Below are 14386 nucleotides of genomic sequence, written 5' to 3'. Positions count from 1 at the left end.
AAAACAAAACTCGCTGAAACTTAAATATTATGATCTCAGTGAACAAATCTGTAATTGTCCTTCACACTTCACAAACTTCACAGAATTTGGCTTTGTGGTAGAAGCCAGAGAGTGGAGGTAGACGGATGCCTCTCTGACTGGTGGCCTGTGATTAGCGAAGTGGCTCAGGGATCGGTGCTGTTGTTTGTCATCTACATCAACTATCTGAATGACAACGTGATTAACTGGATCGGCAGATTTGCAGATATCACCAAGATTGGGTGGGGTGGGGGTGGGTTTGAGAGGGAGATAGTATAGTGGACAGCGAGCAGCCTACCAGAGTATGCAGTGGGATCTGGACCACCTAGAAAAGGGACTTAAAATAAATTGAATTTAATGCAGACAAGAGTAAGATGTTGCACTTCAGTAGACTAGCCAGTGAACGGCAGAAAAATGAGGAGCTCGGTAGAACGAAGCGATCCATCACTTCGATAATTAATTGAAAGGAGCGGCACAGGTAGTTAGGATCTTAAAAGAAAGCTTTTGGCTCATTGGCCTTCATAAATTAAAGTACTCAGTGCAGACGATGGGATGTTATGTTAACGCTTTATGATTGTGAGGCCTAATTCGAAGTATGTGTACAGATTTTGGACAACTACCTATAGCAAGTAAGTGAATAAGGTTGAAAGAGTACAGAAAAAAATTGTAAGGATGTTGCTGGGACTAGAATTATAAGGCAAGAATGACTAGGGTGAAAGGTGAAATGTTTAAGAGGAACATGAGGGGAAAATTCTTCACTCAAAAAGTAGTGTCGAATGAACTGCAAGCGCAAGTGGTGCAGGAAGATCAGTTTTAATACTGAAAAGAAATTTGGATAGATATATTGATGGCGATGGTCCGGATGCAGGTCGGAAGGACGAGGCAGTTTTAATGTGTCGGCACGGACTAGATGGCCCAAAGGGCCCGTTTCTGTTTTGTCCTTTTCTACGACACTATGAATTCTATACAGGGAACCTTTATTCGTAGGTAGTGCTGTCAGATCCCAACTAAGAGAACCATCCTCTGCATGCCCACTATATCCAGGCTTTTCGAATTTGTTAAGTTTAACTAACCATATCCACCACCGTCCTTCTTAACTCCATTGACCACAGACCCAATGACATCATGTGCTCCTCATACATAAAGCCTTTCGCCCTTGTGATCATCCAGTTGTTTAAAAGAATAACAATTGCACTGAACACGTTTCCAGGAATAACCAGTAAATTAGTACCAGGATAATTTGTTGGGAAACCTGTGCTTTCTTCACTGTTTTACCACCTATCACGAAAAGAATGTCATTTCCAGAAAATTTAAACCTTTTCAGGGCGAATGTAATGACAAGAAACTGGAATCATGAGAAACGCTCAGCGGTAAGGAAGAGCTGTGGGTAGAGGAACAAAGTTAACCATTCAGAGTCACAGTCGTTCGTCGAAATGGCTTCAAACATTTTCCGTGTTTAGTGTAGATCTCCAGCATCTTGAACTTCTGTTTGATTTCCACTGACAGTGAGGGGGATTTCTCAAACACCCCCGGTCGATGTTTACTGTTGCAAACACGGAACGGCCCATTTAGTCAAAGCCTCTCCTTATGTGGGATGGAATAGAGTTCCTAAGGAACTCTAGAACCAAATATCTGAGCCAAGAATGGAGATTCTCCAACACCGCATAACCCTGGACAACTTGATCCGCCGGTCCATTTACCGAGGTTAAAAACTGTGATATTCCAGGACCCAGCCTGTGATATTCCAGGATCCAACTTCACAGAGTCACACGACTGCAGCTGCCAATATTCACCTCGAACAGTACTGGCAGTACTCACATCCACACCGCAACTCACACTAGGTGGTGCAGTCTGTGATTTCCCTACAACCAGTTTCCAGCCACCAGACCAGAAACTACTGCTTCATGGCAGAAGGAGGGACATCCACCCGATCTGTAGAAGCACAAGCCTGGGCCAAAGCCCAGACACTGCCAGTTCCGTATTCCCGGAGACCACTTCACAGGATTATAGTCCAACCACCACTCCCAGGACTCTGCTAGCAATAATATGAGCCTCGGCTAGTCACACTTCTGAAACTGTGACACTGCATGCCACGACGGAACTGGAACCTGATGATCCTTTGACTGAGCGGAAAAACTGGGCCACGGGTCGCCAGCGGCTGGGATACATTTCCGCTTGTCTCCAGCAGGTAAATTGAACACTTTTGTTCCTTATCCTGTTGTTGAAAGACGTTCTGGAGCAGCGCAATTGGCCGCTACATTTCCCATATGGTTTTAATATAAAACTGAAAATAAAGTACTGGAGTTCTGTATAGGCGATTCCTATTTTATTTTGATATACAACGATTGACTGCTTGCAATCTGTTTGTGACGTCCTGAACAGATTTGCATAAATGCAAAGCGTACATGATCACTTAATTCCAACACAGACAGCCTGCATTCCGTACAGTAAATGCTCAAAGCATCCCCGCCTCCACACCTCCTCTTGAGGTCACCCCAAGATGCCGTGACCAGAGCGCATAAAAATGTTCAACGCTCATTGAAGCTCTGGTGGGCTGTTATTCCGGCGACGGAAGAAGTGACTCACCAGAACTTACTGAAAAAGCAAACTGCGTGCCCTGTGTTTCATTGTGACTAAGATGAAGAGCAAACGCTCACCCATTTTGTAATGGTCATTTTATCGGGTAATGCAAGTCAGCCAATCATGCGGCAGCAGCTCGGTCACTGTAATAAAATCACGCTGAAATGAACAAGGGCTCGGATGTTTTCAGATCAAACATCATAAAGGGGAAGAAATGTGCTCGAAGTGACTTTGACCGTGATTGTTAAATGATTGTTGGTGCCAGACAGTCTAGTTTGAACTTCTCAAAAACTGCAGATCTCCTGGGATTTTCACGCACAACACTCTCGGTTTGTAGAGAATGGTACTAAAAAACACCAAACAACCAAAAAATGCACGAATCACCCAGTGAGCGAAGGTTCTGTGGGCGACAACACTTTGTTAATGAGAGAGATCGGACGAGAAAGGCCAGACTGGAAGGCGATAGTAACTCGAATAATCACGCCTAACAGCCGGAGTGTGCAGAGGAGCATCACGGAATGTGTAACATGTCGAACATTGAAGTTGACGTGCTACAGTAGCAGAAGGCCCCAAACATACACACACAGTGTCCACATTATCATGCTCAGGAGGTACACAATGTGCCACCTGAGTGTAGATTTCGATGTTTTTTCCGTCAGTGCAATTTATTTCAGGAAGTTCTAAATATCAGTGCCAGATGTGTCCCATCTTTACCAAAAATTACACATGCACAATGGAAAACATACAGATCAGTAAACCCGCACAATGCGAAAGGCAATGTTGCACTAGATACATTATCAGTATAGTTATAAGTGCGTATATTAAAACACTGTAATGCTTTCCACCCAGTACAGTCTCTCTGTCCTTACTTTGTGCTGATCTTCTCATTCTGCTTCCAGCGAATCCGAACACCTGGATTTTGTGGTCCCGAACAGAAAGTGAACACGCCCTGAGTAATGGTCAGTTGCGGACACCCTCACTCTAATCATCCCGTAACTCCACACACTGCTCCCCAGTCCTTGAACTGAACAATATAAATACTCGATCAAGCAAATCAGGTTTAATATTGTACTTCAGCGTACGGTGACAAAGATTACATACTGTATATCGTCTCCATTCTATTTGTTCCAGGGAGGAACAGCGACCCACATCATGCTTCATTTCCGTTCGTGTTATCGCATTGAATTATTCTTTACTTTGGGAGCAGTTTATTGTCAGATTATAAACCCTAGCGACAGCTCAGGACAGAGACAGCTGTGGGTTCACTGCACAGAGACAGCAGGGGGAAGGGCACTCTGAACTCTGATGAAGTATTGTGCATTTGGAAAAATCATTTCCTTTCAACACTGAGCATTGGATTTCTGTAGATTTAGCTCTGCTCCCATCGACTCAAGTGCACTGATTTCAAGGTCAGCCTGTTTATAAAGCCATCTTTAACTGTTGTCCGCAGTTAAATGTAGCAGAATACATGTATACATGGTAAATGGTAGGGCATTGGGGAATGCAGTAGAACAGAGTGATCTCGGAAAAACGGTTCCCTGAAGGTCGAATCTCATGTGGATAGGGTGATGAAGAAATCTGTTGGTATGTTGGCCTTTATAAATCAGAGCATTTAGTATAGTAGTTGGGATGTAATGATAACATTTTATAAGGGATTGGAGAGGCCAAATTTGGAGTATTGTGTACAGTTCTGGTCACCGAACCAGAGTTAAGATGTTAACAAAATAGAGAGAGTACAGAGGAGATTTACTAGAATGTTACCTGGGTTTCAGCACCTAAGTTACAGAGAAAGATTGAGCAAGTTAGGTCTCTATACTTCGGAGCCTAGAAGGTTGAGGGGGGACTTGATAGAGGTATTTAAAATTATAAGGGGGTAGATAAAGTTGACGTGGATAGGCTTTTTCCATTGAGAGTAGGGGAGATTCAAACAAGAGGATATGAGTTGAGAGTTAAGGGGCAAAAGTTTAGGGGTAACATGAGGGCGAACTTCTTTACTCAGAGAGTGGTAGTTGTGTGGAACGAGCTTCCAGTAGAAGTGGTAGAGGCAGGTTTGATTTTGTCATTTTAAAACAAGTGGAAAGGTATATGGACAGAAAAGGAATGGAGGTTTATTGGCTGATTGCAAGTAGGTGGGACTAGGTGAGAGTAAGCGTTCGACACGGACTAGAGGGGCCGAGATGGCCTGTCTCCGTACTGTAATTGCTAGATGGTTATATGGTTAAACAATCTCATTGATGAGCCAGCTGGGGATCAGCTGTGCCGAGGTTTAAATCCCCCCGAGATAACTACCGGTCAAAGTCGACACCAAGATAAGAACGCCCTTCCCTTCAGTTTACTGCTCACTTACCAGAAACTATATACCAAATCATATGTAGTTCCGATCTTTCCCCTCTAGTGGAGATAACTAATGTCCACGTCGCCAGTTTACTGCTTAGTTTTTGGAATAGATCTGGGGGGAAAAAAACTCTCTGCTTCTCTTTTCCTTTCAGGAAGAGAATTGGATGAACAAACTAGCACCGCCCGTGCAAAACAAAAAGACATTTAATGGATTTTCATCTGTTTCTGCTGCATCAACAACAGGCAGACATGTTCTCAACGTTCCTGTCAAGAAGCCACGTCATGTTGTTTGCTTCCAGCAAACGCTCAACTCATTTATCTAAACACCAACAGAGAGTCTCCTCTCATTCACCTATTTAACTGCGAATGCAATCAACTCCCCGCCTTTATCTAATAGCAGCGTATACGGTTTAAATCCACCGATTTATCGTGTACCGGGAGATAAAATCGCGTCTATATGCATCTATGAATATTTAGAATGAACACTGAAAGTTACATATTTTTGATTTTACTTGTTAATTGAGGAGCATAATAAAACAGAGTACAATAAGGAAAAGATTTCACGTTTCGTAAACCTTTCCTAGCTGTGAACACTTATATCTGTGCAGCGACAAAAGCTGCGAACGGCCACGCGTTAGTTGATGCACAGCGACCATCTCTCTCTCTTTCTAGATCATCCCTCCCTCATAACAGGTATCTGTGTCCACTGATTGGTCAGCGACAACCTGTTGTTGGAATTCGGCCCAGATCTCATCCTTGCTCTTGCCTACAATGGGGGAGAGTGTGTCTAATGGAAAGTATACTCGGTGACCTCTTTATTAGGTACACCCGTATACCAGCTCGTCACTGCGAATCAGTTAATCCTGCGACAGCAATTCAATGCATAAAAACATGGTGATGAAGTTCAGTTGTTCTTCAGATCAAACATCAGAATGGGGAAGAAATGACATCTAAGTGGTTTTGACAGTGGAATGATTGTTGGTGCCTGACGGGGTATTCAGAGTATCGCAGAAAACTGCTGATATCCTTTGATACTCACGTACAAGAGGGTCGTTTTAAAGGGACTGGAGCAGGAAAGAAGCAAACAACCAGACGTAAAACATAGTGAGAGGCAGTTCTGCGGGTGAAAATGCCTTGTTAACAACAGAGATCAAGGAGATTGGCCAGACTGATTCAATCTGACAGGAAGGCGACAGGAAGTCAAGGAACCACGCGTTACGATAATAGTCTGCAAAAATGCATCACTAACTGCGTAACATGCAGAATATTGGAGAGGACAGGCAACAGCAGCAGAAACCGCGAACATGTACTCAGTGCCCACATCAGCAGGTACAGGAGGGACTGTACATTACACAGTGACCACTATGTGTAAACTTATATATTTTATCAACAGCCAGAGACATTTATTTCAGTAAGTTCTAAATATCAGTGCCAGATGTGTCCCGTCTTTACCAAAAATTACACGTGCACAGTGGATAAACATACAGATCTGTAATGCCGCATAATGGGAAATACAGTATTGCACTAGAAACATTATTGGTATCGTTGTAAGTGCATATATTAAAACACCGTAACGCTTTCCACCCAGTACAGTCTCTGTCCTTACTTTGTGCTGATCTCCTCATTCTATTTGCAGCGAATCGAAACACCTGGATTTTGTGGGCCCGAACAGTAAGTGAACACGACCTGAGTAATGGTCAGTTGATAACACCCTCACTCAGAGTTGATAACAGCATCTAAGTTACAGAGAAAGGTTGAACAAGTTAGGTCTGTATTCTTTGGAGCGTAGAAGGTTGAGGGGGGACTTGATAGAGGGATTTAAAATTACGTGGGGCGTAGATAGAGTTGGCGTGGATAGGTTTTTTTCCCCTTTGAGAGTAGGGGAGATTCAAACAAGAGGAAATGAGTTTAGAGTTAAGGGGCAAAGGTTATGGGGTAACACGAGGTGAACTTCTTTAGTCAGAGAGTGGTAGCTGTGTGGAACGAGCTTCCAGTAGAAGTGGTACAGGCAGGTTCGATTTTGTCATTTAAAAAAAACTGGATAGGTATATGGACAGGAAAGGAATGGAGGGTTATGGGCAGAGTGCAGGTCAGTGGGACTAGGTGAGAGCAAGCGTTTGGCACGGACTAGAGGGGCGAGATAGCCTGTCTCGGTACTGTAATTGGTTATGGTATATGGTAGATGTTAATTGGTATATGGTTAAGCAATCACGTTGATGAGCCAGCTGGGGATCAGCTGTGCAGAGGTTTAAATCTCCCCGAGATAACTACCGGTCAAAGTCGGCAGCAAGATAAGAACGCCCTTCCCTTCAGTTTACTGCTCACTTACCAGAAACTATTTACCAAATCATATGTAATTCCGATCTTTCCCCTCTAGAAGAGATAACTAATGTCCACGTCGGCAGTTTACTGCTTAGTTATTGGAATAGTCTGGGGGGAAAAAACTCTCTGCTTCTCTTTTCCTTTCAGGAAGAGAATTGGAAGAACAAGCTAGCCCAGCCCGTGCAAAACAAAAGGACATTTAATGGATCTTTATCTGTTTCTGCTCCATCAACAACAGGCAGACATGTTCTCCACGTTCATGTCAAGAAGCCACGTCATGTTGTTTGCTCCCAGCAATCGCTCAACTCATTTATCTAAACACCAACCAATAGTCTCTTCTCATTCACCTATTTATCTGCGAATACAATCAACTCCCCGCCTTTATCTAATAGCAGCGTATATGGTTTAAATCCACCGATTCATGGTGTACCGGAAGATAAAATCGCGTCTATCTGCATCTATGAATATTTAGAATGAACACATAAAGTTATATGTTTTTGATTTTACTAGTTAATTGAGGGGCATAATAAAACAGAGTACAATAAGGAAAAGACTTCAGGTTTCGTAAACCTTTCCTAGTTGTTAAACAATCTCATTGATGAGCCAGCTGGGGATCAGCTGTGCCGAGGTTTAAATCCCCCCGAGATAACGACTGGTCAAAGTCGACAGCAAGATACGAACGCCATTCCCTTCAGTTTACTGCTCACTTGCCTGAAACAATTTACCAGATCATATGTAATTCCGACCTTTCCCCTCTAGTAGAGATAACTAATCCCATGTCCGCAGTTTACTGTTTCGTTTTTGGAATAGACCTGGGGGGAAAAAACTCTCTGCTTCTCTGTTCCGTTCAGGAAGAGAATTTGAAAAACAAACTAGTCCCAGCCCATGCAAAACAAAAAGACATTTAATGGATTTTCATCTGTTTCTGCTCCATCAACAACAGGCAGACATGTTCTCCACGTTCCTGCCAAGAAGCCACGTCATGTTGTTTGCTCCCAGCAAGCGCTCAACTCATTTATCTAAACACCAACAGAGAGTCTCCTCTCATTCACCTATTTATCTGCGAATGCAATCAACTCCCCGCCTTTATCTAATAGCAGCGTATATGGTTTAAATCCACCGATTCATCGGGTACCGGGAGATGAAATCGCGTCTATATGCATCTATGAATATTTAGAATGAACACTGAAAGTTACATATTTTTGATTTTACTTGTTAATTGAGGGGCATAATAGAACAGAGTACAATAAGGAAAAGATTTCACGTTTCGTAAACCTTTCCTAGCTGTGAACACTTACATCTGTGCAGCGACAAAAGCTGCGAGCGGCCACGCGTTAGTTGATGCACAGCGACCATCTCTCTCTCTTTCTAGATCATCCCTCCCTCATAACAGGTATCTGTGTCCACTGATTGGTCAGCGACAACCTGTTGTTGGAATTCGGCCCAGATCTCATCCTTGCTCATGCCTACAATGGGGGAGAGTGTGTCTAATGGAAAGTATACTCGGTGACCTCTTTATTAGGTACACCCGTATACCAGCTCGTTACTGCGATTCAGTTAATCCTGCGTTAGCAATTCAATGCATAAGAACATGGAGATGAAGTTCAGTTGTTCTTCAGATCAAACATCAGAATGGGGAAGAAATGACATCTAAGTGGCTTTGACAGTGGAATGATTGTTGGTGCCTGACGGGGTATTCAGAGTATCACAGAAAACTGCTGATCTCCTTTGATACTCACGTATAAGCGGGTCGTTTTACAGAGACTGGAGCAGGAAAGAAGCAAACAACCAGACGTAAAACACAGTGAGAGGCAGTTCTGCGGGTGAAAATGCCTTGTTAACAACAGAGATCATGGAGATTGGCCAGACTGGTCCAATCTGACAGGAAGGCGACAGTAAGTCAAGTAACCACGCGTTACGATAATAGTCTGCAAAAATGCATCACTAACCGCGTAGCATGCCGAATATTGGAGAGGACAGGCAACAGCAGCAGAAACCGCGAACATGCACTCAGTGCCCACATCAGTAGGTACAGGAGGGACTGTACATTACACAGTGACCACTGTGTGTAAACTTAGATATTTTATCAACAGCCAGTTACGTTTAGTTCAGTAAGTTCTAAATTTCAGTAACAGATGTGTCTCGTCTTTACCAAAAATTACACATGCACAGTGGATAAACTTACAGATCTGTAATGCCGCACAATGCGAAAGACAGCATTGCACGAGAGACATTATAGGTATCGTTGTAAGTGCGTATATTAAAACACCGTAATGCTTTCCACCCAGTACAGTCTCTGTCCTTACTTTGTGCTGATCTCCTCATTCTGCTTCCAGCGAATCCAAACACCTGGATTTTGTGGTCCCGAACAGTAAGTGAACACGACCTGAGTAATGGTCAGTTGATAATACCCTCACTCTAATCATCCCGTAACTCCACACACTGCTCCCCAGCCCTTGAACTGAACAACACAGAAACTCGTTCAAGCAAATCAGGTTTAATATTGTACTTCAGCGTACGGTGACAAAGATTACATACTGTATATCGTCTCCATTCTATTTATTCCAGGGAGGAACAGCGACCCACATCATGCTTCATTTCTGTTCGTGTTATCGCATTGAATTATTCTTTAATTTGGGAGCAGCTTATTGTCAAACTATAAACCCCAGCGACAGCTCAGGACAGAGACAGCTGTGGGCTTACTGCTCAGAGACAGCAGAGGGAAGGGCACTCTGAACTCTGATGAAGTATTGTGCATTTGGAAAAATCATTTCTTTTCAACACTGAGCATTGGCTTTCTCCAGATTTAGCTCTGCTCCCATCGGCTCAAGTGCACTGATTTCAAGGTTAGCCTGTTTATAAAGCCATCTTTAACTATTGTCCGCAGTTAAATGTAGCGGAATACATGTATACATGGTAAATGGTAGGGCATTGAGGAATGCAGTAGAACAGAGTGATCTAAGAATAACGGTGCATAGTTCCCTGAAGGTGGAATCTCATGTGGATAGGGTGATGAAGAAAGCTTTTGGTATGCTGGCCTTTATATATCAGAACATTGAGTATAATAGTTGGGATGTAATGTTAAAATTGTATGAGGCATTGGTGAGGCCAAATTTGGAGTACTGTGTACAGTTCTAGTCACCGCATTACAGGAAAGATGTCAACAAAATAGAGAGAGTACAGAGGAGATTTACTAGAATGTTACCTGCGTTTCAGCACCTAAGTTACAGAGAAAGATTGAACAAGTTAGGTCTCTATTCTTTGGAGCATAGAACGTTGAGGGGTGACTTGATAGAGGGATTTAAAATTATGAAGCGAGTAGATAGAGTTGACGTGGATAGGTTCTTTTTTTTCCATTGAGAGTAGGGGAAATTCAAACAAGAGGAAATGAGTTGAGAGTTAGGGGGCAAAAGTTAAGGGGTAACATGAGGGAGAATTTCTTTACTCAAAGAGTGGTAGCTGTGTGGAACGAGTATCCAGTAGAAGTGGTACAGGCAGGTTCGATTTTGTCATTTAAATAAAAACTGGATAGTTATATGGACAGGAAAGGAATGCAGGTTCATGGGCTGAGTGCAGGTCAGTGGGTCTAGGTGAGAGTAAGCGTTCGGCACGGACTAGAGAGGCCCAGATGGCCTGTCTCCCTGCTGTAATTGCTAGATGTTTTTATGGTTAAACAATCTCATTGATGAGCCAGCTGGGGATCAGCTGTGCCGAGGTTTAAATCCCCCCGAGATAACTACTGGTCAAAGTCGACAGCAAGATACTAACGCCCTTCCCTTCAGTTTACTGCTCACTTGCCTGAAACAAGATCATATGTAATGCCGACCTTTCCCCTCTAGTAAAGATAACTAATCCCATGTCGGCAGTTTACTGCTTCGTTTTTGGAATAGACCTGCGGGGAAAAAACTCTCTGCTTCTCTGTTCCGTTCAGGAAGAGAATTTGAAGAACAAACTGGTCCCAGCCCGTGCAAAACAAAAAGACATTTAATGGACTTTCATCTGCTTCTGCTCCATCAACAACAGGCAGACATGTTCTCCACGTTCCTGCCAAGAAGCCACGTCATGTTGTTTGCTCGCAGCAAGCGCTCAACTCATTTATCTAAACACCAACCAATAGTCTCTTCTCATTCACCTATTTATCTGCGAATGCAATCAACTCCCCGCCTTTATCTAATAGCAGCGTATACGGTATAAATCCGTAAAAACATGGTGTTGAAGTTCAGGTGTTCATTTTATCAACACACAGTGACATTTATTTTAGGAAGTTTTATTTTAAATATTATGGTCCGTCTTTTACTAAAACGACACACGCCAGATTAAAAATAACATAGCATATGCAGAAGGCTGTGCAATTTTAGAGGCAATATTGAACCGATAGAAACAGTAGAAACACTGCCGTGACATGTGGGCGTATTGAAATACCATGACGTTGCCCACCCAGCACAGTCTCTGTTCTTATCTCACAGCGAATCGGAACATCTGAATTTTATGGGCCCTAACAATAAGGGCCTAAAATAACCCTGACTATAAACTCCAGCGTAAGCTCAGGGTAAAGTTCACTGATGCTTTATTGCATAGAGATAGCAGAATAAATGTCTGTGAACTGTGATCAAATATGCATTTGGAATAATCTTTCAATTTGACTGCTGGACATTCCCTTTCTCCTGGTGTAACTGTGCCCAGGAGAAAGGGAATGCCCACTGATGCGTGGAGCCGATCTGAGCTCAGCGTCAGCCCGATGGTAAAGCCACCTTCGACAGTTGTCCCCAGTTGAACCATTGCAGTAATGCGCAAGGTCGCAACATTACCCTGAATACCATCTCCCAGAGATGCCTACCAGTCAAAGTCAACAGTCGTCCCCTCAGTCCTATTCCAATATTCTTCATGATCACAGCTGAGCCGTTTATGCTCTGCGCAACTGAGCACATTGAAAAAAAAGCCGTGATTCTCTTTTCCTTTAAAGTAGAAAATTCCAAAAGTACACCAGCCCCGCGCCATAATAAAACTTTCATCTATATACATCTGTTTCAGCGGTTGCTAAGACACCAAACATATTCTCCACATTCATGCCAAGACTCAGCCTGATGATAAATATTCCTAGCAAGTGTTCAACTCATTTATCTAAACAGCAGCGGGTAAAGACGCCTTTTATTCATCAAGACTAACTTTGGCTCATAGGTAATTTCTGACAAGAGAATTCACATAAACCAGCTATCAACGTACTCAACCTTCTTTGAACTACGACGGACGTAACGACATCCTTGTTGAAATAAGGGAAAGAACACCGCAAGCGGTGATCCGTCTCCGGCGTCAGCACCAGTCTATATAGTAGGGCTACCTCCTTACATTCCCCCTCACTATTATTGGCAATGTAGGTCGAGTTCCTTATTAACCCCCACCAGAACGTTCCTACAGAAATGCAGCTGGGGATGGGCAGATAGTGTCGATACCACCAGCGAAGGATCCCCTAAAGCGATCCTTCTGTCCCTCGGTCCCGGATCATTAAAAACCCGGACTGTGGAAAAGTCCGCCTCTTGCTGCTGGAAACATTGACATCGGGTCGGACCAGAGCTGCGGGGATCTCTCACTTACAGATCATGCAGCAGAAAATTGGTGGGGTGGTATCTGAGGACAAGAGGAACACTATCCGTGGTGGGGGTGGCGGAAAATAAACGTGAGGGCAGACATGTGCGAAATAAAAGAGATGCGGTTGAGGGCAGCGTTGATGGTAGAGGAAGGGCAGACCCTTTATTTGAAGAAGGAGGACATCTCTTCAGGTCTTGAATGAAGAGCATAATCCTCAGAGCAGAAGTCCCTGAGCGTGCACTCAGTGAGCACCGAATTAAGTACAGAAGGAACAGAATAAAGTGCCCACTCTGTGTACACTTCGATATATTTATCAACAGCCAGTGAATTTACTTCAGGAAGCTTTACTGTAAATATCACCGGCAGACGTACCCACTCTTTGCTGAAAAAGATATACACAGGCAAAATAAAAGGACACATAGGGAAACTCGCGCAAATTAAAAGACTGTATTGAACTCGGATAAACACCAGAAATACCGCTGTGACAAGTGGGCGCAATGAAAACCCATAACATTTCCCCCGTATGGTCTCTGTCCTTACCTGGTGCTGAACTCCAGGGTCTGGTTACAGCAAAACGAAGCATCTGAGTTTTATGGGCCCGAACATAAGGAAACACGCCCTGTGCAATGTTCAGCTGATAACGCGCTCATAAACCTGATCAACACCTTATTCAGCACTTAACGTTGACATTCATATTCTCCAGGTTTAACTGCGTGCCCATTGACTGGAAATGCACTGATTTCTAGATCAGCCCGTTTATAAATTCATCTTCAGCAGTTGTCCGCTGGTGGGCCGTTGCAGTAATGGGCCAAACATGTCGGGATCACCAACTCTCCAAGGTAGCCACCAGGGTCAGAAGGAAAAGGTCACAGTCGACACAAGATAAGAAAGTCATTCTCCTTCAGTTTACTGCCCACTTACTGGAAACAAGAGACCATGTCACAGCAGAAATCATATGGTATTGGGCCTTTTTCCCTCTGCTGAATTTGCCTGATGTCGCATTTATTTTACACAAATATCTAGCTTTCTTCGTCAGAATTCGATGGAACAAGCCCGGACATTAAATAAATGTTCTCTGGGTCTCTTGTTCGCTGGTATGTAGAATTAGTAACAGGACATTCGGCCCCTCAGCGCGGTTGTACCATTCTACGTGTAGACAGCTGGACTGTTATCTCAGCGGGCCAAGTCTGCGACCACCTGCAACACTACACTCCCTTGCCTGTCAGGAATCTGCTCTGCGGAATTAAACACACCTAAATAAACCCTGCTTCTCTTTCCCTTTCAAGAAAAGATTTTCAGTTAGTTGATGTGAATCAGCGAATCATGTGACAGCGGCTCTAAGCATAAAAACATCCAGAAATAGTCAAAAATTTAAATTGTTACTCAGTCTAAGCATCAGATGGGGTAGAATTGCGGTCTAAGTCACTTTGACACTGGAATAATTGATGGTGCCTAATGGGGTTGGTTTGAGTATTTCTTGAACTGCTCATCCCCAGGGATATTAACATAAAATGTGTCGAGTTACAGAGAATGGTGCGAAAAA

At 43.4% G+C, this 14386-nt stretch overlaps 1 protein-coding gene across 4 annotated transcripts in view; it reads right to left on the bottom strand.

Moving 5' to 3' along the window:
- The window catches only part of LOC140722215 (NACHT, LRR and PYD domains-containing protein 3-like), a 35523-nt gene extending 22110 nt beyond the window's left edge, over positions 1 to 13413 (bottom strand). Inside the window, exons 1-2 of one of the 4 annotated variants that reach the window (XM_073037005.1) lie at positions 13384 to 13400; positions 6542 to 6671 (exon numbers count right to left, since the gene is read on the bottom strand). The gene's annotated coding sequence lies outside the window, so the exon portion shown is untranslated. Of the gene's footprint in view, positions 1 to 3467; positions 3566 to 6541; positions 6672 to 12094; positions 12169 to 13383 lie in introns of those variants that run through there. The other 3 variants (XM_073037006.1, XM_073037008.1, XM_073037007.1) reach the window with 3 other exon arrangements.
- Between the last annotated feature and the right edge of the window lie 973 nt (positions 13414 to 14386).

The sequence above is a fragment of the Hemitrygon akajei genome, unplaced genomic scaffold (assembly GCF_048418815.1).
Source record: "Hemitrygon akajei unplaced genomic scaffold, sHemAka1.3 Scf000072, whole genome shotgun sequence".
In the NCBI taxonomy this organism is placed as follows: domain Eukaryota; kingdom Metazoa; phylum Chordata; class Chondrichthyes; order Myliobatiformes; family Dasyatidae; genus Hemitrygon; species Hemitrygon akajei.
Note: the sequence above shows the minus strand (reverse complement) of the source record. Positions and strands in the feature narration are given on the sequence as shown.